The sequence below is a fragment of the Argentina anserina genome, chromosome 1 (genome assembly GCF_933775445.1).
Source record: "Argentina anserina chromosome 1, drPotAnse1.1, whole genome shotgun sequence".
Taxonomy (NCBI): Eukaryota; Viridiplantae; Streptophyta; class Magnoliopsida; order Rosales; family Rosaceae; genus Argentina; species Argentina anserina.
The window spans coordinates 6968172-6991547 of NC_065872.1; the positions used below are offsets into that span (position 1 = coordinate 6968172).

At 35.0% G+C, this 23376-nt stretch overlaps 1 pseudogene; it reads left to right on the top strand.

Moving 5' to 3' along the window:
• Positions 1-13755: 13755 nt before the first annotated feature.
• On the top strand, positions 13756-21671 carry LOC126800819 (lysM domain receptor-like kinase 4; annotated as a pseudogene).
• Positions 21672-23376: the final 1705 nt, after the last annotated feature.

Below are 23376 nucleotides of genomic sequence, written 5' to 3' on the forward strand. Positions count from 1 at the left end.
ATTGTGCATTATCTTTTTTTTTAAGACAAACGTTCTATGTTTTATAAATTTTTATATGGCATGAATAACTATTACATACTCATCCACTATGACAAAGCAACAAACAAGATGTTATGAGCAAAAACTCAAAGCTCGCATGCAGTATATAACTATTCTTTAATAATAAACTCAATTATTCGTAAAACTTACCTATTCTACGACTTATACATAGGAATAGGCAACAAACAAACTAAACTAAAATATTGAGTTTAGACCCAGACCCAAAAACGCAGGCCTAAAACCCATCTTGTGAAATTCTACGCAAGGATTGTAGCTTGGCCGTCTTCAACCTTAGCCACACCCAACCATTACCCATCACCAGCCAAGGAGGCAAACTAGCATCGGTTGTGGCTCTTCTATTTTGTTTGAATCGATTTCCATCATACCTTAGCAGATTTGAATGCGGTCTCAGAGGTAGATTGTTGTCAAGAAGTGTGGAGGTATTCTTCAATTTGATCTCACCACCACCATTGAGCAACTCAGGATCATCCTTCATGATAGCATTGTGAATCCTCTTTGGGTAAACACGAGTAAGAGAAGTTTGGGTCAAAGCAAGAGATGAGTAATTGGTTGGAAAAGAGGGGAGATGGGGATTGCAAATGGTTTGATCCATACTATTAATCATAGAGAGGGAGAGATAGAATGAGCATTAGACACTCCAATAAGAAGAAACTAGGGCTTCTTATACTAGGAGAGGTAGAGAAATAATAGGGTTTTACTCGTTCTTACAAATTAAATAGAGACCGCTTATTGTATTATCTTCTCATTACTTGTGTTGGCCCCTCTCAATTCTTGAACATGTCATGATTAACCCTGCTAGTGTGGATACACCAAACTGCTACCACAACACAAGCTATGTAAGGCAAACCAAAAGACCGAGGCCAAAAGCAACCCATGATATATGAGGGGGCGCCAAGGAAACTATATATGTACAATATATGTAGTTTGCATTTCACATACGTAGTTAACTTCTATTATAATATTTTAAAGGAAAATGTCAACCCAAAAAACAAGAAGGAAAGACATAGGGAATTTACTTTCAAAGAAAACTAATTTATTTATTTCGATATCCTCCTTGCCTTAAGGTTATATTTCTACTGTGACAGGGGCTCTCCATCGATCTCTTTGCCTTTTAGGGAAGTAAATTGACAGACCACCCAATTTTGCCCACTAATATGCCCACCTTTTTATTCTACTGACATATGTCATTTTTCTAACCATAGCTATTGTTTTTAACTATATTTTATCAATTAACATTAAATTAATTCTTTGATTAAATATCATACTAATAAATTAGAAAATGTTTTTGAGAGTAAAATGAATAATCATTCGGAGCTAGTAAGATCGGCACCATCGGTTATCGACTTTGCCAGCTAAAAATATTTCTGAAACTCTACTGGGTTAGTTTTGCAGAGGTTAGAATAAACATCATGAAGAAGAATTCAATTTTCATTGGGGGCTTTCAAGAGGGGAAATTGAAAGTTAACTCCAGTTGAAGAAAATGATGGCTTGGGGAGGGGTTTTGATGCAGCGGAGGATTTGATAGCCGAAGAGAAACAAAGAGGACCAAGAGGTGAGAAGGTCATGGGGTGGAGTTGATGATTTTATAATGCTTGGGTGGTTTTATTGGTCTTGAATATCGGCAATCTATTTTCAATGGGTTCTCATTACTGCTTAGAGGAGAAGTAATAGACTAATATGTGATGCATTGGGGTGAAAATGTTTGGGGAGGGACCTGGATTTTAGAGGGAGTGGCCGATGTGCCTGAGAATATAAGTTACAGGATGAGGTCACTGAGGTGTATAGTTGTGGATAGCTTCAAGGTATGAATTAATATAAAATATTAATATTAGAAAAAATTGTGATTTCTTATTGTTTATATATATATATATATATATTGTTAACCATAGTTATATCCTAGTTGAAAAAAGACAGATGTTAGTAGGATAAGAGGGTGGGCATCAAAATGAGAAAATTATGGTGGTCAACAAATTTACTTCTCTCTTTTGGCGGTGTAGAGCTCAATATATATAATTGATTGTGTCAAATCTATAGTATTAGGCCTCTCTTTATTATTCTTCTGGACACAACTGCTTTAATTCTAGTATCACAATTGATGACTAAGGTATTCCCCAATATATGAAGATTTGTGGATTGAGATATTAGAATTAAAATATGTGATTCATGCCTTGGAAGATAGCTTGGAACGCACCCGCCTAATTTGGTGATCACCATATTTTTATTATGACATAAGAGATCATATAAGCATAAAGGAGCTGTGACATATCTTTGATCCGTAATGTAATACTACCATTTATGTTACCACTAATCATGATCAATACTTAAACGGTTGTAAAAAGTTATTTTTATTGAAATCCTCAACTCATCAATTTTTTGTTTGCAATCAAATCACAAAACTACAAGTTGGCGAAGTTGCTATACATAAAGCTTGTGTACATCATCATATCTAGGACAAAGTTGCCTTATCTTTTGACATTTCTGAATCTCCGCATCACTACTGAGTTAAAAAGAACTTATTATACTTCGAAACTGAAAAACTCCTCAGCTTTGCTTGACATATTTTCATATAAATATATGATGCAATGTGTGTAGACAATTCTTTTACTTGTGGTAGAAGTTATACAACATAACCATGTCATGGAAACTCTTATGATTGATATCAAGACTGTTCATAAGATCTCTTGAAAGGAGAATGTGGGAGAAAAAGAAAATCAGTAGGTGCTTGATGTGCAAATTTGCGATTTGATTATCTTTCATCTGTGAATTAGTATATATTTTTAGAGCCTATTATGTTGCCATACAGGTTGAGTGCAGACCATTATCTTCTTATCTGACTATTCTTATAGCATTTAATCACCTATATTGCTTGAAAAAATTGTCCGCTCAATAGCAATGAAGATGAATGAATGATTGAAATTCTTAATATTATAAAAACACTAAATTGTTTCATTCATTCTCTATTTGCATATAAATTCCTTGTTAGTGATGTGATTTCAGAACCCTAATTTTTGCATTTAGTTTGTAATGATTTGATTTTTAAGCAATGGGTCCTAAATTGTTTTGTTTGATGTTAGCCAAAGAATCGGTTTAATGGTCTTCAACAAGTTATGGTTGTTGCAATCCCAAGTTTGCCGACCATTAAGTATGGTGAGGAGTTTGGTTCCTATTACCCATTTACACACTAAAATTCTAATGAAAAATATAGTTGATGTTAGATATTATTTATTATATAGTAATATAGGTACCATTCAGTGATTCATTTGTCATTCACATTTAGGATATATGGTTTACCACCTCTTAAAGTGGCAAAATCTCGAAGAAGTTTCGAATTACTTGGTCGTTATGTATGATCTTTCGATGTTATTATTTTCAATTTTCCTATGTGTTTTTAATATCTTAAAACTTCATCATCATCATCATCATTAAATTTACATTCTCTTGTGTGGCATTGCACTTGCATCAACTAATTTACCAATTAACTCCAACATATATATGTCATTTTAAACCCATAGTAACTTGACGAGCTGCATAGTTCAAATAAATTCTACAAATTCGAAGATAAATCACAAAGCTTCTATAAGTTCAAAATTGATAAATGGACTTTTAAGTGGCCTAATAGCATATAGGTCATATATAATATTTTTTTACTAATATAATATGCTTCTAGAGAAAACCAATAACTTCAGGATATTAAGATATAATGTTGAAATTTTATTTAAAAAATAAGATATAGTGTTTAACTTACCTTTCCAAAATCATAAAATTTTAAATTCTATCCGAAAGTAAATTATTCATTGCGAAAATATCTCGATAAATAATCTCTTACAAGTTAATATGATAAATCCCTTTCAATATTCCATGTAAGATGTTGCCAATATCACCTTCTGTCAATGCATTGTTTGTAATTTTTAAAGTGCTCACGATTGCAGAAAAAAAATGTCATGAGGTAATTGATAATAAATTCTCGTTTTACACGACATATGCATAAAACCAATATTTATATTAAAATTACCAAATTAAATCATTATATTACCAATATGCTAACATCTTTCTTTTAGGTAAGTGGGTGTACGACTAATCAAACACCTAGTTCTACACCATTATAGCACATATGCAAAACATTCTTAAACATACCTAATTCAAAAGCCATAACTTTAACACATGCATAATCAGATAATCAATTCAATTTTAGGCTTAATCACAACTTTAAATCGAAACTCAATCGCACTAAACTTTTACGGAAAACCTCTCAATTCATCACAATGAAGCCAAGATATAGTACGGATTTCAATGATTCAAAATAAACTTCAAATAAAGCCTTTAAATCAGCGATCACTGAGTTAATTGTAGTTGCAAAAGTCTCATAAAATGAGCAAAACTTTGAAATGAAACACAATAAAGCGAGAAAAAAATGCTGATTCATCAACTAATGAGCTACATCTTGAACGAATGAGTCGATCGATCTAAAAGTTTCAAATAATTAAGAACATTGCGAGTCCATCCGATAGTAAAATGTTTGTTGAGGAAATATTCTTATGGATGATACCTTGCGTGTGAATATGCTTAATTCCCTTAACTATTTCATGTACGATGATGCTAATATCACAATCTTTCAAGGTATTGTTTGTAATCTTTGAAGCCAAACAACAGGAGAAAGAAGAAAAAGAAAAAGAACAAGGTTTTAATTGATAATAGATCCTTATTTTCTCTTACAGTAAACATATTGCATCTTACCAATCACATGCTTCGAGTTTTAGATACAAACAAAGTTTTGGTTGTTTGAATACATGACCTTCTCATTGGCCCCATAATGAGTTTTCAAGCCAACATTGCATATACATAACACCAACATTTATATTTCAATTACCTAATCAAATCATTGTTTTACTAACATGTACTAACATTACTTGATTATAGATTTTACCCTATATTACTTGACAAGATTAGGGTGGTCAAGCAATAACCAAATTTTTGCCTCCCTAAATAAAATCATTGTGTTAATTTTGACCATTAAAAAAATAATGTAAACAACATTAAGCACCTCAATTTATTACCTTATAGCATATCCAAAGGAATCATCACATGTGGAGCCTAGGGGAATTTTCTTGATATCATAGATTTTTTTCATCCAACTTATTTTTACATCATGCTACATGTCCTAATGCTCCAAAACCTTGAAATATGAAAGGAATATATGGAGTATAACAAGTTAACAACCATTATACAAAGAAGATCACTATATAGAACAAAACAAATAGCAATAGTTTTATTACCAAGGAATTTCATCTCCTCATAGTTGGAATAATACCTAGATGAACTCTGCAAACAAATAAACTCACAATTATTTTTTATATAAAAAAGCTCATATATTAATACATAAATATCGTATAGCTAGAGTAGATTTTTACCTTGTCTAAACTATGTTTACCTTGTTACTACTCAAAATTAGACTTGAGTAGATTGTTTTCCTAATTAATGGACACTTGATATCACTAAGCATTTCAAAACCCTCTAGACAATTAGCACAAACACAAGTTAAATTAAACTTCCTCTATAATAATAATAATAATAATAATAATAATAATAATAATAATAATAATAACAATAATAATAATAATATTATGTACCAAAATGTATTTAAAATTGAATCAGTGAAGTGGTGAACAAAGTATATGAAAACCTAGTTCTCTAAATAATTAACACAAACACAAGTTAAATTAAACTAATCAAAATCAAATATTTGCCAAAATGTCTCAAATTGGAATTAGTAAAATAATGAACAAATTATATGAAAACCTAACTAAAGCACACATCTACACCGATCCAGCACAGATATCAAACAGTCTTAAATACACTTCGCACAATTTTAGGCTTAATTACAACCACCGATTTCAAATCGAAGCTCACTCGCACTATATTTACACAAAAAAACCTCTCAATTCAACATAGATATGCAAATCAAGAAACAGTTTGGATCTCACTGATTTAAAGCAAATTTCAAATCTAGCTTTGAACCGCACTTTGAAATCTGAGTTAATTGTAGCTAAGAAAAGTCTTATAATTGAACAAAAGTTTGAAATGAAACACAATTAAGCAAGAACAATTGTTGATTCATCAACTTATTGAGCTAGATCTTGACCGAAAGAGTCGATCAAACTAAAAGTTTCAACTAAACAGAACAATGAATTGAAGCAAAATTGGAGAAGGAGTTCCAGAAAGAGCACCTGGAACTCCTTCAACATCATCTTGAGCCATCTCCACTTCAATTACTCAAATGAACTTGAGATTGAAGATAATCTTAGTTCAAATCACAAAAAGAGTGAGGGAGAGAAGATGCAGAGTGTGTCGGTTTGGCCTTAGATTCGAAATGTGGAGGGAAGGTTTTAAAGCCCCCAGAAACAAAGAGAGGCTCCATAGAACGTCGTTTGTTCATTTTTGAATTGATACCAAATATACCACATTGGGCAGAAATCTCACGATCAATTTACTGGTGCATATCGTCGATCACCTGGCGTGCAATACTCTCTTTGTCTTGCCCAACTAAACAGTACGGCTATGTCATAGTGATACCAATCCATATTTTTCTTCCAAATTAGCATGTATAGTTACTTTTCTATGCATTAATAAACGGCCACCACATAGTTATGCTGCATTTGCCTCGACATTTGTTATTCATCAAAATTAGCATAGCCTTAGCTAATCCTTGCACTGAAAATATCAAGAGGTAGTGAACTGTATCATATGGATTAAATCTTGACGCCTTTTAATTATTCTAGAGGTAAAGATTTGGTCTAAGAACACTATTATGAACACTGTGACAAAATTAATATCTCTTGTTAGAGAATTGGAATATACGCATGTGGTGTAACAACCCTAAAATTTCGAGCAGAAAACTCAAAATTTCAAAGTCGAGAAACACCAAAACAATCTCAACGAATCGAAATCGTTTAAATGTACATCGGATTATTACTGAGTTCACAATACAACTCAGAAAACCAATTATTACAAACCAAATTTATAATTCAACATTACATAAATTGGAAATGTAATAATCCTCACAATCTCTCACAAAACTCACAAATAAATCCTCACAAGTTCTCACACACAAATCCGCACTAGAAACCTCACCACAAGCAGGATAATGAACAACTTCGAGTCTCCGGAATCGTCTTTCAATCTCTACTAATCAACACCTGCGGAATTATCCCCTACACCATCGAATTGGTGCACCGGGATTGTAAACACAAACCCGGTAAGCTTTACAGCTCGTATGAGTAAAATGAAAATATATAACTCGCATATCAATATATACGAAAATCCACAAATCAAACAAATATAAATGCACTCATGAGTCAGTGGACGGCCCATCTGGTTGTCCCAAAGAAAAAGAAGCGCTCATGAGAAATTAAGTAACCCTTCTGGTTACCCAAATGCATTTATAATACGGGTACCAAGAACGCTGGTACACATCTGTTACCCCTCTCGTAATACACCGCCGATATTGGATAGCCACCCGCTACCCAACATCCAAAACAATCTGAGTACCCATGAGCAGATAACCACCCGTTACCTCACATGCAGTACTAAGGCAGACAGACTAGAGCTCTAACTGTATCGTAACTTTCGCCCGGCCAAAGGCTAGGTTCCGACATGCCAAACACGTACAATAATCACACCTCATATTGTACAAAATCAAGTCCGAAGACAATTCAACATTTTAACAATCTCCATGTTAAAATCACGTACAATAATCACACCTCATATTGTACAATTCAAAATCATATGCTCGATATATAATTCTCGTCATCGAGCTGACATATTCACAATAAAATCATAACAGTATATTATATAGCAAACTATATATATATGTACCTATTTACCATTTATACAATATATATATAATCTGTTATATCATATACATGTCATATTTCATAAACACGTCCGAAGACAAACGTTTAACAAACACTATGTTAAAACCACGTACAATAATCACACCTCATATTGTACAAATTAAATCACTTGCTCATTATATAATTCTCGTCATCGAAATGACCAATTCATATTGAATTCATAACAGTATATAATATAGCGAACTATATATATATGTACTTATTACCATTTATACAGTATATATGTAATCCACTATATCGTATACATATCGTAATTTAATATTAAAAACTCTTGCAAAATCTTGAATCTCCGCAAGGGTAGATTCGTAAATATGTGAGATTTTACTCACCTTATCAACTCAAGCGTAATTCCACAATTTCCGAAGATAATTCCTTTCCTTGATTTATCGATCACCTTGATAAGATAAGAAAAGAATTTAGAAACGTTTCGTAAACCTTTAAATGCCGTAACAGTAATAATCTGTTAATGTTAACCAATTTCTGGTTTTACGAATTACTGTTCACTGAATACTATTCACGGTGTACTATTCACGTATTTACTATTCATGTATTAATGTACAAATACACATCCATTATATATTCTTGTACGAGTACATACTGTTTAGGTATTTCTGTACGTATAAATACTAATCAAATATACATACCATCTCAGTAAATAATAATTACTGAATTACCCTTCCAAAATTACTTTTTACATTTACTAAAAGTAATTTATATTTACATTTACCGCACGTAAATAAAATTTACATTTACTGTACGTAAATCACATTTTTACATTCACTGTCGTAAAAATAAATTTTACAATTTACTATTTGAATTCATTGTTCATGCGCCGCCGCACGTGGCGGCGCGTGGGGTACACGCGCCACCTCCGGCAGGCCGCGCGTGGCGCTTGCGCGCCACTCACTGTGGCAGCGCGTGGGGCACACGCGCCGAGCCTAGGGCCGGCGCGTAGCACGCCACCGTCGCCCCATTTCTTCCCCTCTCCTTCTTCTCCGCCCTTGCACGGCCCAAGGCCACCTCCTGGCCACCTCACGCACTCACACGCGCCGCCTAAGGCGGCGGTGCTCAACTCTCCACCTACAACTCCGATCCTCCTCCAAAATCTTCCAAATCCATCCAAAAACATCACACAATTATCACAACCATGAATTGAATCCATCCTTACCTAGATCAGAGCTCAAAATGTGTCGAAAACGATTGAATCGTCGACAAGCTTCGCGCAGGAACTTCACTCGTCGATGCGGCTCCTTGGCGGCGAGACGAGGCACGGCGTACTAGAGGGTAGCACTGGAGGGTCTCGCGATGCCCCAGGGAACGGCGGTGAGGGACACAGCAGCTTGGAGGTGAAGATCCGGGTGCGAGGCAGAGGAAGACTCAGAGAGAGAGAGAGGAGGCTCTCGGCGGCGAGACGGAGCGCCGCAAGCTCGGGGTCGACTGCGGAGGAGTGGGTGATGCCTCTGGGCTAGGCGGTGTGCACCACGGCGGCCGGTCGGTGAGGTTGCAGGCGAAGCTCGAGGGAGGGAGAGAGAGCGATCGGGGAGAGAGCCGCGAGAGGAGAGAGAGGGAAATGGGGGCGGGTGAAGGGTTTTCCAGAAATGGAAACCCTAATCCCTAAATTTTCCTATTTATACTAGTTTCTAAAATCGGAAACGAACTTCCGACGTTAATAACTTCCACGTCCGACGTCCGATTAGAACGCGTCACATACTCACGAACTCGTATCGACGATCTCTACAACTTTCGTGAAGAAAGTTTTCGCAATCGAGCGACAGAATAAAAGTTGATATATTCGTTCGGAAACGTAACGTTTTTCTAATTAAACGTTCCGAGAACGTTTCCGTTTCCGTTTCGTAAAGTCGCAAACAATCAAATTCATTTTAATTGAATTTCATAACTTTATAGAATTCAAATCAAACCAATATTGTTCTGAAAAATAGGGTTATTACATGTGGCTTGTGATCATTTAAATGAGTTTAATGCTTCAAGGCACGTTGTAGCAACCGTTATCTTTCAAACTATATTTGCCCCCACTACCTGTGTGTGCAAATGAGTTGATGCAAATAAGTCTTATGGATACAATCAAGCCTAGCAACTTGCTAATGTTAATCGTCGTCTTGCACTTACGAAAATTAACCTGACACTCAATTAAAGATTTTCAAGAGGGGCTCAAGATTACCAGAAACTATAACTGCAACACTATAGTTTCTAGATTTTATATGTGAAAAATAAGGAATTAAAAGAGAGGGATTTTACAGAAAGGAAAGAATGAATGTTTGAATGTATCAAATTTGCAGAGAACTATTTCTTTATATAGAGGTGTATTGTGTCTTTTGAAACTGACGTGACTCTTCATGTTGGGGTATAACTCTTCTGCAAGAATTACTGATTTGCTAACAATTAAATATCACTTAATTTAATATCTAGGAGATTTAATCAATTACCAACAGTCACATAGTTCGGTTAAATTCAAACTGACAAGTATATCCACCTTTTGGTGTTATACACATCTCTGCTTCTAATCAATTTTCTTTATAATTTGAAATTGTTCTAGCAATCCTCCACCATTTTCAAAATATAAAGGACTTTGTATACATTCATGAGTTTGAAAATTCTTGAGCAAGATCTTGGAAAACATAATGCATAAACTAAGGTGTCTTGTGGACTTGAACCTTAGCTTATTGAAAGTACATCAAAGTTGAATTAAGATGGCGAAGTAGCATTACTTTGAACTTACGATTTTATTGTAACTCAACCAGACATACATCACACACTAGTTTTCTACTTCTTCCGAGTGTTCTAAAGCTAACATGTGAACTGGCCTTGTGCCTATATCCATTTTCATGAGTGCTCTAGAAACTAGTCCAAGTCGCATAGAAGACGGCCCCACCTTCGACACTCATATAAGTAGACATGTAGTACCCTATAACGATAGTACTTTCAATCATATCTATTAAGAGAATTAACTAAACCTCCACCATTTATTACAGGTACCAAGCACTACTTTACTTTGGATGGAAATTATATATATGGATGTAACATATTAATTCATTTATTTTAATGCTTGCAATCACTACATATGATACTGTACTCATTGAACTCAAGGCTTGATGTTTCAAGTGTTGAGTTGAGTTTCCATCATTGGTGATTAAAATATGGACTTCCCCATCCCATTTGATGTATCACCCATCAAATCCTTGTAAATTTAAAATTTACAAGTAAGTAATATGTTAAAATCTAATTTAGTGACTCATTACTTATAACTTGGATTGCATAGCTATGACTCAATGAAATGAGAATCGTCATTTTAGTCTCTGAAAGCTAAAGCTATCAAAAAATTTCTTGACCATAACTTAGGATCCGTCTAAACATTGTAAAATTGGATTGACATCTCAACTAGTAGTATGTCAAGCTCATCTTTGTATCAAATGGCATACTCATTCTTGCGCAATTACATTCCGTGATCAAACTTAGGAGTTAGGTCGCATTCAATTCTAGCGCTTGTTATTATGCTTCAATGAATATCATGCAAAGACATTTACAAAGATTTTAGTGAGGTTGCGTTTCGGATATTCTATATAATCAACTAGTTAGTATCTGAATATGATACAGCTAGCATATACTTGTGTCTAAATCATAGAGACTTTCTTTCATCATAGTCTTTCTTTGATCTCTCTGTACTTAAAGAGAGTCAAAACGTGCTGAATGTGGTATATCATGTCCTTGGACATCATGCATATTTTTGTTTGCAACAAATCAGCCTTCATATGATATGTTTACATACACAAGGAAATAAAATCCACATGAATCCACATGTAATCGATTTATGCTTTTTGAAACCATCATCAAACCTTTTCAATTTGAGTATTAACTCTTCATCGACCAACATGTATATACAATTACAAACTGCTATGATTTGGAATTGAATTCAAAATCAATTATGGCAATTGGTATTTTCAAGACATAATCACATTTCTTGCATTTGAGCAGATCACACGCACACAATTACACACATCACTTCTCTTTGATCTTTCTTCCTAGAGATTTTAAAATTTTAACATTACATAACATGCATTAGATGGTACGATGTTGGTTCTTTATATATATATATATATATATATATATATATATATATATATATATATATATTATCCAGAGTAAACATTCACTCTGAAATTACAAAGTGATGTTCTAATTTTGGCACACTTTTCGGTCATATTTTTTCACCATAAGTCATTCAATATTTAGGTGTGCTATTCAAGATCATTTCTACAAAATTTCATCCAATTCGGATATTAGGTATTGAAATTAGATTAAATCAATAAACGAATTAAAGCTGTTCAACGTGAACCATTCGTGTAAATCTCGGTTATATATAGACACACGTATGCTTAGGAAGAATAAGTCCTCATAACAGATCTTAGATCAATATCAAATATATTATAACTTATGCAACCTTTCAAAAAACATACAGAATTATCTATGCCTTTTCATTAGACAAATCTTTATAAAAATGTAAATCGATCAGTTCAAAATAACTAACTTGTAACTGCATTTCTGCAATCAGAGATAGATATATATTGCAAAGCCATAACCAAACTTCAGGCACCTAAATGAGCATTTTTCTTTCATATATCAGCAAGGCATATAAGTTATGTATCTTTGCAAAACATACACATATTAGTAATGTAATAAAACAAAACATGGAAGGGAAAATGCACCAAGTTATCATAGCAAATAAGAAACCACTTTGATCATGCAATTAACAAATCATTTCAAAGCAATATAAAACTTAATCAAACTTCCGATCTCATTTGGCCTATCAATTTGGTCTGATCATACATACCAGAAACATACAAGTATTACTAGCAATGGAGTAGTAGAAACATACAAGTATGTCTAAGCTGATGCATAGTGCAACGTCATGCAATAAATATGATATCAAAAACATGCAAATATATAAACATACTTATATTACTTATGCATATGAAACAGTAAATGTATAATCATGTTTCTGTATATGAAAGTATGAAACATATCAGAACCCAAAACTATAAAACAACGCACATATCTGAATATATATATATATGACTTGAAACTTAATTAAAAATGTGAAGTAATAATACATAATAATTATACATATACAAAGGGTAACATCCTTAGAGTCACCAATACATTAATTTACAAGAGTTCATGGAAAAACTTCATTATTTGCCCGAAGCTTATTCACTACTTCAGATACTATTGCCACAAACTTCTCCTTGGAGTGAAAATCTCTCGTGGTTCTTGAGAAGACGACAATTCTTGATGATATGACCATGTTTGTTACAATAGAAGCACTTTCTTTTCCTACTACCTTGATTGTTCCTGGATTTTGTAATATCCCAGAAATTTATAATTATTTACTAATTATTATTTGGAGATATTTAAATTAGTGGTGATCCGATTATATAGTACGAAGGAGAAAACGAAAGTGTTCGATCGATTTATACACAGAAAACGAAACGTTATAAGGTGTCTTATATTTATTTTAAACACTAAAATCTAGATGCAATATATAATCCATGAACATTATAATCCATGAAATAAGTTAAATTTGGGTCCTATATCTATGTTAAACTTGAGAATTCCTCATCTAATGAACTAGTCAACAAAAGCACAATAGTTAATTTCAATACATTATACGTGGACGCGGTTATGCTGATGTTGCAGACATTATCATTGCCAAAAACTATATAACACTTGTTTAAGTTTAAGTATTCCCAGCAACAAAGAACTTGAGTTGATGATGAAGTGCTCTATTCTTGTTTTCTTGCTATGCACTCGAAACTCAAAGCTCAACAAAGCTATGTCGGAAACTCGGTTCTGGACTGTAATAGTACTGATGATGCAGGGCCATCCTCGGCTTTCCTTTACACCTGCAATGGTCAGAAGCAGTCCTGCAAGTCTTTCTTGATCAACCTCCTTACAATTCGCTCTCCGCCATCTCAAACCTTACATCTTCAGACCCATCTGAGCTTTCCCAAATCAACATCATCTCTGACAACACACAGTTGTTGCCTACAGGGAAATAGGTGATTGTTCCTGTGGTCTGTTCTTGCTCAGGTCAGTACTATGAGGCCAAAACCTCTTTCTTAGTTCCCGGCTTTCCTGACACCTATTTTACAATAGCAAACAACACATATCAAGGTTTGTCTACTTGTGATGCTCTAATGAGCCATAACAATGTAAGTGTATTCAGCGTGGAACCTGGTTCGAAGTTACAGGTACCACTTAGGTGTGCTTGTCCCTCAGTAAACCAAACCCTGAATGGCACTAAATTTATGTTGACTTACTTGGTCAGCAAGGATGACTCCGTCTCTAAAGTTAGTAAGAGATTTAATGTCAGTGAAAAAAGCGTTCTTCTTGCCAATGGGTTTACAGAAGATGATCCTACTTTGTTTCCCTTCACAACAATTCTTATCCCACTTCCAGTAGCGCCTTCAAACCCGAATTCACTACCCACCTCCAATGATTTCTCCTCCAGTTAGGCATATTCATCGAGAAAAAAGGTCAAGGAAAGTATACGTTTGGGTAGGGATTGGCGTTCTTGTAGGTGTACTAGTCCTTTGATTGTTTATCTATGCGGTCCTTTCCTATCACCGGAAAAGGATTCTCAAAAGGATACAGAAGGGATTCCAAAGTCCAAAAAGGAATTGGATTTGCAAGAAGAGTTGCATGTATCCATAGCTAAAGCTGATGCAGGTTTGAAACTCTAAAGATATGAAGAGCTGGAAAGTGCTACACAGGATTTCAGCAACAAGAATTGGTTAGGTGGCTCTGTGTATTGTGGTTTTGATAGTGGAAATGGGCTAGTATGAAGGTACATATATTGGCCTCCATATAGTTGATGAAGATCCAAAGGTGTGGAGGACAAGTCATGAAGATTTGATATGCAAAAGGAGAATTGAAGTTGTTTCCTAATTGGACTAGGAAAAGATTATGGTTTGTTTTTCCTACCAAAGAAGTCTCCACCGATTTGATTATGGGTAGATTGATATATATTTGGGAATATATATTTAGTTAAATGGTGTTTGAGAATTGTTATAGAAAAGGATTCAAAATAAAAGGTGTATTCCATATTCATATGGATTTTTTTTCCTTTTCTATGTGAGATGTATTAGGAAGAGAAGTTAGGTTTAATTCCTAGGGTTAGGGAATACATGTGGCTGCTATATATATGATGTATATAGGCAGTAGGTGGTGTGGCCTCTAGGAGATACACGAACAAGAAAAAAAGAGAGGAGAAAGAAAGTGAAACCAAAGAGAAGAAAATTCACAAAAAGAGAAGCTTAGTGCTAGGAGATCTTTGTGACTCCATTGAAGACTTTAGTGGCAACATCAACGTTCTTAGTGTGGTTGATCATCCGTGTGACTACAACGATCTTAGTGAGGTTGTATCGACACTTGAAGCAACGATCTTAGTGAGGTTGTTTCATGCTTGATTGTGACTATCAAGTAAGAAGTATTTTTACTTTTGAGAATAACATTATTATTGATTAAGGTGTAATCATTGTAATATCGTTTATTCAATAGAAAAGTAAAATTCTTCTACATATTCCGCTGCTATTACTCGTTATTGTTCTATCTTGTATTTTCATTTGGTACCAGAGCAGGTAACTAGATGTACTTAGTGAGATCTGTGAGATTAAAGATGGAACGTCAAGGATTGAATCAACCACCCATGCTTTACAGTATGGATTTCGCTCAATGGAAGCTTCAAATGAGATCCTTTATATATGGTATTGATTTTCATGCATGGAGAAGCGTTGAACGTGGATGGAAACCTCCAATGAAAGATGTTAATTCAAAAGCTACTGAGGGGACATCCACTGGTGAATTAAAAGATGAAGATGAGTGGACTGAAAAAGAGATTAAGGCTAGTGAAGGAAATCACAAGGCTCTTAATGCTCTATATGCGTCAATGAGCAGAGAAGAAAGAAAAAGAGTTCAGAATTGCGTTACAGCCAAACAGGTTTGGAATAAACTTTGTGTAAAAGAACAAAGATTACAACATTATTATTCTGAAATCGATGCTTTAAAAATGAGAGATAATGAAACTATTGATGATTTTTACAATCGTTTTACTAATCTCTCTACTTTGTGTGAAAGCCTTGGAAGACCGTTACAAGAATCTGATATTGTAAGAAAAATATTACGGTCTCTTCCAAAGTCTTACAGGATGAAAAAGATAACGATTCAGGAACAATATAATCTCAACACATATTCTGTGGACTTGTTGATTGGAAACCTGAAGGCTTGGGAGATGGAGCTTGAAGAGGATGAAAGGCCGAAAGGTATGAATTCTAAAAATATTGCTTTTAGTGTTACAAAAAATCCTAAATCAAGCTCTGAGGAAGCTAAAAATAATGAACAGTTGATTTTAGAATTCGAGAAATTTTTGAGTCAGAGAAAGTCAATTTCAAATGAACAAAATAATCAAAATTCTAGGAGGAATTTTAATGGAAATAATAGGCGTTTTGAGAAACGTAATGATAATTACTCACAAAAGAAGTATGAGTATGGAAGTAGTAGTAATAATAATAAGAAGTGTTATACTTGTGGTGACATTGGCCACGTTGCTACTAACTGCGGAAATAAAAAATTTGATTCAGGTAATAAGGCTTACAAGTCCTCTTGGAGTGATGATGATGATAGTTCCCTGAAAAGAGACAACACTTTTGCTCTTGTGTCTTCTTTCTCTTTAGATTATGCAGGTTCAAAAACTGAGGATGAAGAGGATCAAGAAGAAGATGGAGAAAACAGCTATGAGGATAATGAGATGTTTGAATATCAAGCAAAAGTTATCAAGGCTGCTGAGAAAATTTCAGAAAAGAATGTTCTATTAAAGCAACAAGTGGAGAAGCTAGAAGGTGAAAAAATGGAATGAGAAGTAGAGAAACTAAACCTGAGAAAAAAAATGACAATGGTGATCATGTGCTTGAAAGAAAACGGCTTCTAGCAAAGATTCAAATGCTCCAGGATAAGGTAATCGAAAAAGACAATCTAATTGATTTATTAAACTCTAAACTTGGCAAGTTGCAGGTTTTGCTTGATGGAACAGATAACAAGGTTGGAAAATTTCAAAATAGTTCAAAATCGTTATCTGACATTTTAAGTTCAAGGAAGAGCTATAATGATAGAACCGGACTTGGATATACTGGTAAGTCTAGCTCAAATAAAAATTATAATTTCTCTACTAACTTTGTTCGTGAACAAACAGGTTCAAAGGCAAGTGAAACATATGTTGGAAAACATGAAAAAACTGAGAATATTCAGACTTCCTTCAATTCAAAAGTGATCAACTCGAATGACAGATATGAGAAAGATATTAAAGATATTCAAAGTAAGTTGAAACAACATGGTCAGTTTTTACTTGATATTTCTCACTTTGTCGGTTTATCTAAATCTTATAAAGAAAATAAACAGGATGTGAAAAAGACTCAGAGATATCCAGGTAAGAAAGTTTGGAGAAAAAAGGAAGACCAGAGTCACATAGAAGCTTATTGTAATCTGTGTTGTATTGATATAGATTATGAATCTAATGATAAAGAAAATAGAACTGTAATTGACTCTATAAATGTAACTGCTGATCATTATGTGGATTTGTCTGAATTATCTGATGATGGGTTGCCAAGAACTAATAATACAAATGTGCAGTCACATGGAGAATCAAGAGAAGTTGATAAAAGTTTACAACCTGCAACAAAATTTCGTACAGTTTTTAAACAGGTTCAAAAAGATCATTCAACTAGAGATGTCATTAGAGAAGGCGTTCGGACCAGAGGAAGGACAATGGAAATTGCGTCACACAAAGGAAAAAACGCAGAAAGCTCCGACACTGAAAATGTGGAAATTAACAAAGCTCTAGTAAGTTTTATTAAAGAGAAAATTAAAGGAACTAACGCTGAAATTACAGGTTATTCTGATGCTGATTGGAGAGGTAATCTGCAAGATCGGAAAAGTAGTAGTGGTGGTTGTGTATTCGTTGGTAAGAATTTAGTTGCATGACATAGTTAGAAACAAATCTGCACTCATTGTCTATAATAGAAGTTGAATATGTTGATCCATGTAGTTATTGTACACAAATGCTTTGGTTGAAAAATATGCTTAAGGATTATAGTATTCCGCAAGGAAAGCTTGTTGTATTATGTGATAATACAAGTGCTATTAGTATTTCCAAAAATCATGTTCAACATACTAGGACTAAACACATTGATATACGTTATCATTTCATTCGGAAACTTGTTGATAAGAATATTCTATCATTAGAATTTGTTTCTACAAATTATCAATGGGCAGATTTGTTCACCAAACCACTGGATACATAACGCTTTCTGACCTTACGTAATGCCATTGGCATTTGCTCTCAATATTGACAAATAACAGCTTTGGTGAGTACATATGTCAAGGTAACATTTCCTTGTCCTTGATCTTATCTTACTATAGATGAGTTACTGCATTTTACCTGTTAGTTCTTTAGGGCTCTTGACATTGTTACTTTGGATCACCCATCTAATGTTCTCGGATATTATTCATGATTATTAGCCTTTATGTTTGATTCTCACGTACACATACTTCATAGTGGTGGACAAATCTGAGTTGAGTCACCTAATCAGGAGCCGGTGTAGTTGAATACATGTTATAGATTGTGACTGCATGCGAAAAAAAATGTGTAAGGAATTTGTGCATGCAGTCTTAGGCCAGGCTAGTTCTACATCTCCAGGAGTTGACTAACTACTCGACTCCTAGAGAAATGGACTGGTTTGGTCTCCCTGGAGGATATGATATGTTTAGGCCGGGCTAACTCTCCTCTCCAGGGATTGACTAACTACTCGATACCTGTTGGAATGGGCTAGCTTGGTCTCCACGGTGGTTGAAAAAAAAATTGTTTCAACAATGTACTGAGCTTATATTATCAAAATAAGAAAAATACGAATTATGATGTTATAAGGTGATTATATGGAGAGATAGGGGAGAGTGTCATTTAAGTTGGCTTGCGTATTTAATCACTCCTCTTTTTCATTCCCATTATGAAGTATATTCAAATGCACATCACACATCTTACTATTGGCTAATGATCATGCATATTACTCGAGGATATTTGTTTGTGTGGTTGATAAAGTGTTGTCTTGCTCAACAAGAATTTTCAGGTCATTGTATTAACTCTTACTATGGTTGTATGATATGCTTGGACCGCTTGTGTTACTGTGATATTATGGTCTCTGTCATGCCCCTACAAGTAATGTTGAGAGCGAAGTGCATGTAAGGTCTTAAAATGGTTTATATTCTTAGAGTGGTATGCCTGTTTCTTATTTATAGATTCAAAAATTCCCTCATGCCTTGAATAGTATCTATGTTGGGTGGTTCAAACTAACGTACTCTAGTTCTATTTTTAATTACATGCAATCTTCTTCAAAATTGAACCGTATGTGTGTGACTAGTAGTGCAAGTTTTCTCTAGGTTCTTATTTATTAGTAGTCATGTACTAATATATATGTGATTTGCATGCAGTGACTATTTGTGAAAATGCTTCTAGAGTTTGGTTTTCATGATAATTGATTATATGGAAGAATATAAAGTATTTTACTTCTTACATGTGTGGTATTCTTGCCGTGTGCTTGATTTTTATGATGTGCATTCTTTTATGGACGGATATCTCTTATATGTCATAGTTATTTTGAGATAGTAATATGTATGCATCTGACTTCTTGCACATGTCTGTAAGGTTGGACCAAAAGCTATTCCTGCAGCGGCTGTCATTTTGAATGCCAGAGTTTTATTCGAATCATGAATTATTTCTTCATCATGCATATTGCGGCTTTACTCTTTGATCTCTATGATACTAATGTCTTGCAAGTTTTTGTGAATTGTGACTTCCTCTTCGTGGTTTACGTCTCCTACCTCAAATATGTTATTCTGCTTTATTGGTTCCTAACTATGTCTTTTAACATGAGTGGAGCAAGGAGCACTCGTCATGAGATAGAAGAGGATGATGTTCCGATTACTTTCTCCTCCTTTGGCTTCATCAACTTAGGGGGAGAATCAAGTCCCTATGACATTAAATCAAGTTCTTACGACATTAGTGTTTATGTTTGAGGTTTGTTTATCGAAAAAAAAATTGTACTTACATTGTTCATGGTGGTCTTGTAGGTACTTGATGGTGAAAGTTGCATGGAAGGCCAAAGGGGGAGATTGAAGGTACATATATTGGCCTCCATATAGTTGATGAAGATCCAAAGGTGTGGAGGACAAGTCATGAAGATTTGATATGCAAAAGGAGAATTGAAGTTGTTTCCTAATTGGACTAGGAAAAGATTATGGTTTGTTTGTCCTACCAAAGAAGTCTCCACCGATTTGATTATAGGTAGATTGATATATATTTGGGAATATATATTTAGTTAAATGGTGTTTGGGAATTGTTATAGAAAATGATTCAAAATAAAAGGTGTATTCCATATTCATATGGATTTTTTTCCTTTTCTATGTGAGATGTATTAGGAAGGGAAGTTAGGTTTAATTCCTAGGGTTAGGGAATACATGTGGCTGCTATATATATGATGTATATAGGCAGTAGGTGGTGTGGCCTCTAGGAGATACACGAACAAGAAAAAAAAGAGGAGAAAGAAGGTGAAACCAAAGAGAAGAAAGTTCACAAAAAGAGAAGCTTAGTGCTAGGAGATCTTTGTGACTCCATTGAAGACCTTAGTGGCAACATCAACGTTCTTAGTGTGGTTGATCATCCGTGTGACTACAACGATCTTAGTGAGGTTGTATCGACACTTGAAGCAAAAATCTTAGTGAGGTTGTTTCATGCTTGATTGTGACTATCAAGTAAGAAGTATTTTTACTTTTGAGAATAACATTATTATTGATTAAGGTGTAATCATTGTAATATCGTTTATTCAATAGAAAAGTAAAATTCTTCTACATATTCCGCTGCTATTACTCGTTATTGTTCTATCTTGTATTTTCATAGTAGCCATAAAAAAGATGGCCAAAGATGTGAGTGAGGAGGTGAAGTTACTGCAAAAGATCAACCACTTCAATCTGATAAGTCTTTTGGGCGCGTGCGAACACTCAAAGGATTCCTACCTTGTCTATGAGTTCATGGAGAATGGTTCACTAAGAGACTGGCTAAGTTGTCCACAAGTTTTGGGATGGAGGCACAGGGTTCAGATTGCTTTGGACATTGCCAATGGGCTTCACTATCTTCACAACTTCACCAATCCAGCCTATGTGCACAAGGATATAAAAAGTACCAAGGTGCTGCTCAATAAAAATTTAAGGGCAGAGATTGCAAATTTTAGTCTCGCAAGATCAGTGGAGAAGCAAACATATGGCTTTTCATCTCGGAAATTTGCACAGGTATCAAAGGGCTACATGGCACCAGAATATATTGAATACGGGTTGGTGATACCTGCAATGGATGTATATGCTTTTGGGGTAGTTATGCTGGAATTAGTAACAGGAAAAGAAGCTGCTTTTACTGAGGATGGGGTAGAAGTATTTCTTTCAGATGCTACAGTTTCAGTGATGGAAGGAGGGAATGGAGAAGTTGATCTTGTTGCACTAGTAGATCCCAATTTGAATGTAGGGCACTTGATGGAGTTTGCAGTGAGATTCCCAATCTGTGCTGAAAATACAGTTGGATGCAAATAGGAAAATGCAGAACCATTATGTAATATAGATCTAGTAGCAAAATCAATAATTCTGTATCTTAATTAAGAACTCCTTATGCATCATGTATGTGTAAGCTTCTGCAAGATATTAAAACTCACATTTTTGTCAACTACTATTGCCTTTCAGAATATTATAACAACCTTGTCATCAAACTCGAACAAAATTTGCTACTTCAGCCTACAGGCATGGTAGCATTTGTAGCAGGTAACCATTTTGATTTTTGATATCTTGGCCTTTTACTTGAAGCGGAGTATGTTCTTTGTTTTGAAGTTCCAGTAGACAATGCTCAGCTGTACTTGTCACTGATGCCAAGATACTTTCCACATATAAGTGACGAGAGAGTTGAATCCACTATCTAGATTGAGTCTTTGTGGGGGATTCGCAGAACTAGGGAAATAGAATGTTACATTCCTGCTATGACAAAATGCCAGTTTTATACCAGGACTCAAAGTATTCACCATGTTTGTGTTGAAAATATAAATCTCACATTGGGAATTGAAACCTAACATGTGGGTTTATAAGAGTTTTGACAACTCCATCCATAGCTAATTGGTTTTGGATGTGAACCCCAAATCACTTTGTCATGGTATCAGAGCGGGTTACCTACGTCCACGTGTGAAGCTCAAATGACCACACGGACTCCACGTCACCCAAAATGTTGTCTACGTGTATGGTTTGAAAATTCGCTACACGTGCGGGGGTGTGTTGAGAATATAAATCTCACATTGGGAATTAGAACATAGCCTGTGAGTTTATAAGGGTTTGAGCCACTCCATTCATAGTCAATTGGTTTTGGATGTGAACCCAAGATCACTTTATCAGTTTGTAGTGGTGAGGTTCTTCATTCTTGAGTTGCTTGGTTGCAAGCCTTTCTTGGATTGGCAAGTAATGTCAAACAGTCGACCTATGTTGAACATGATCGAGATAGATTATGCACTGTTAAACTATAAATTAATCCATGTCCATGGCTTCAAATTTGTCCCAGAGAGCCGGCAAGAAGATGTTGTGATTGCTGCAGCTATGGCTGGAAATTAGCATCCCAATTAGTTGAACATGAACATGATGAGTTGTTATAAGACTAGTTAAAACATGTCTTGTCTCACCTCTGCAGGCTTCGGCCTTCATTTTTATAATAACCCGAAAAATTCATATTTAATTTTCAATGAGTTCACGGATAATATTAAGTTGGTCATTGTCCAATTTTATTAGCCGAGAATGAAAACGAAAGGGTTCGAAATATTAATTGTTCGGAAACGTTCAATTTGACGAGTCTAAGAGTTGACTTTTGACTCATTGGGTTTCTTAGGAAATTTCTTACATGAAAGTCGTAGAGCTCGTCGATATGAATTAGTGGCCACGTGGCACGCCTAAATCGGAGTTCGTATGAAGAAGTTACGAATCAAAAGATATTTAGAAAATAGTATAAATAGGAGAATTAAAGAGAGAAATGGGAGAAAAATCAGAAATTCGGATCGGTATTGTTCACGGGTACTGTTCACCCAGAAAAATAATCCAAACATTTCTCTCCCGAGCAGCTGATTTTGGGCCGCCGGATCTCCGTCGTCCGGCCACCATAGAGCGGCGCACCAGTCACGTTTGAAAGGTTGTTGCATCCCCTGTCGATTGGTGGTAGCGCCACCCGCCATCGCGCCACCGTTTAGGAGCAGTGAAGCTCGGAAGTTCT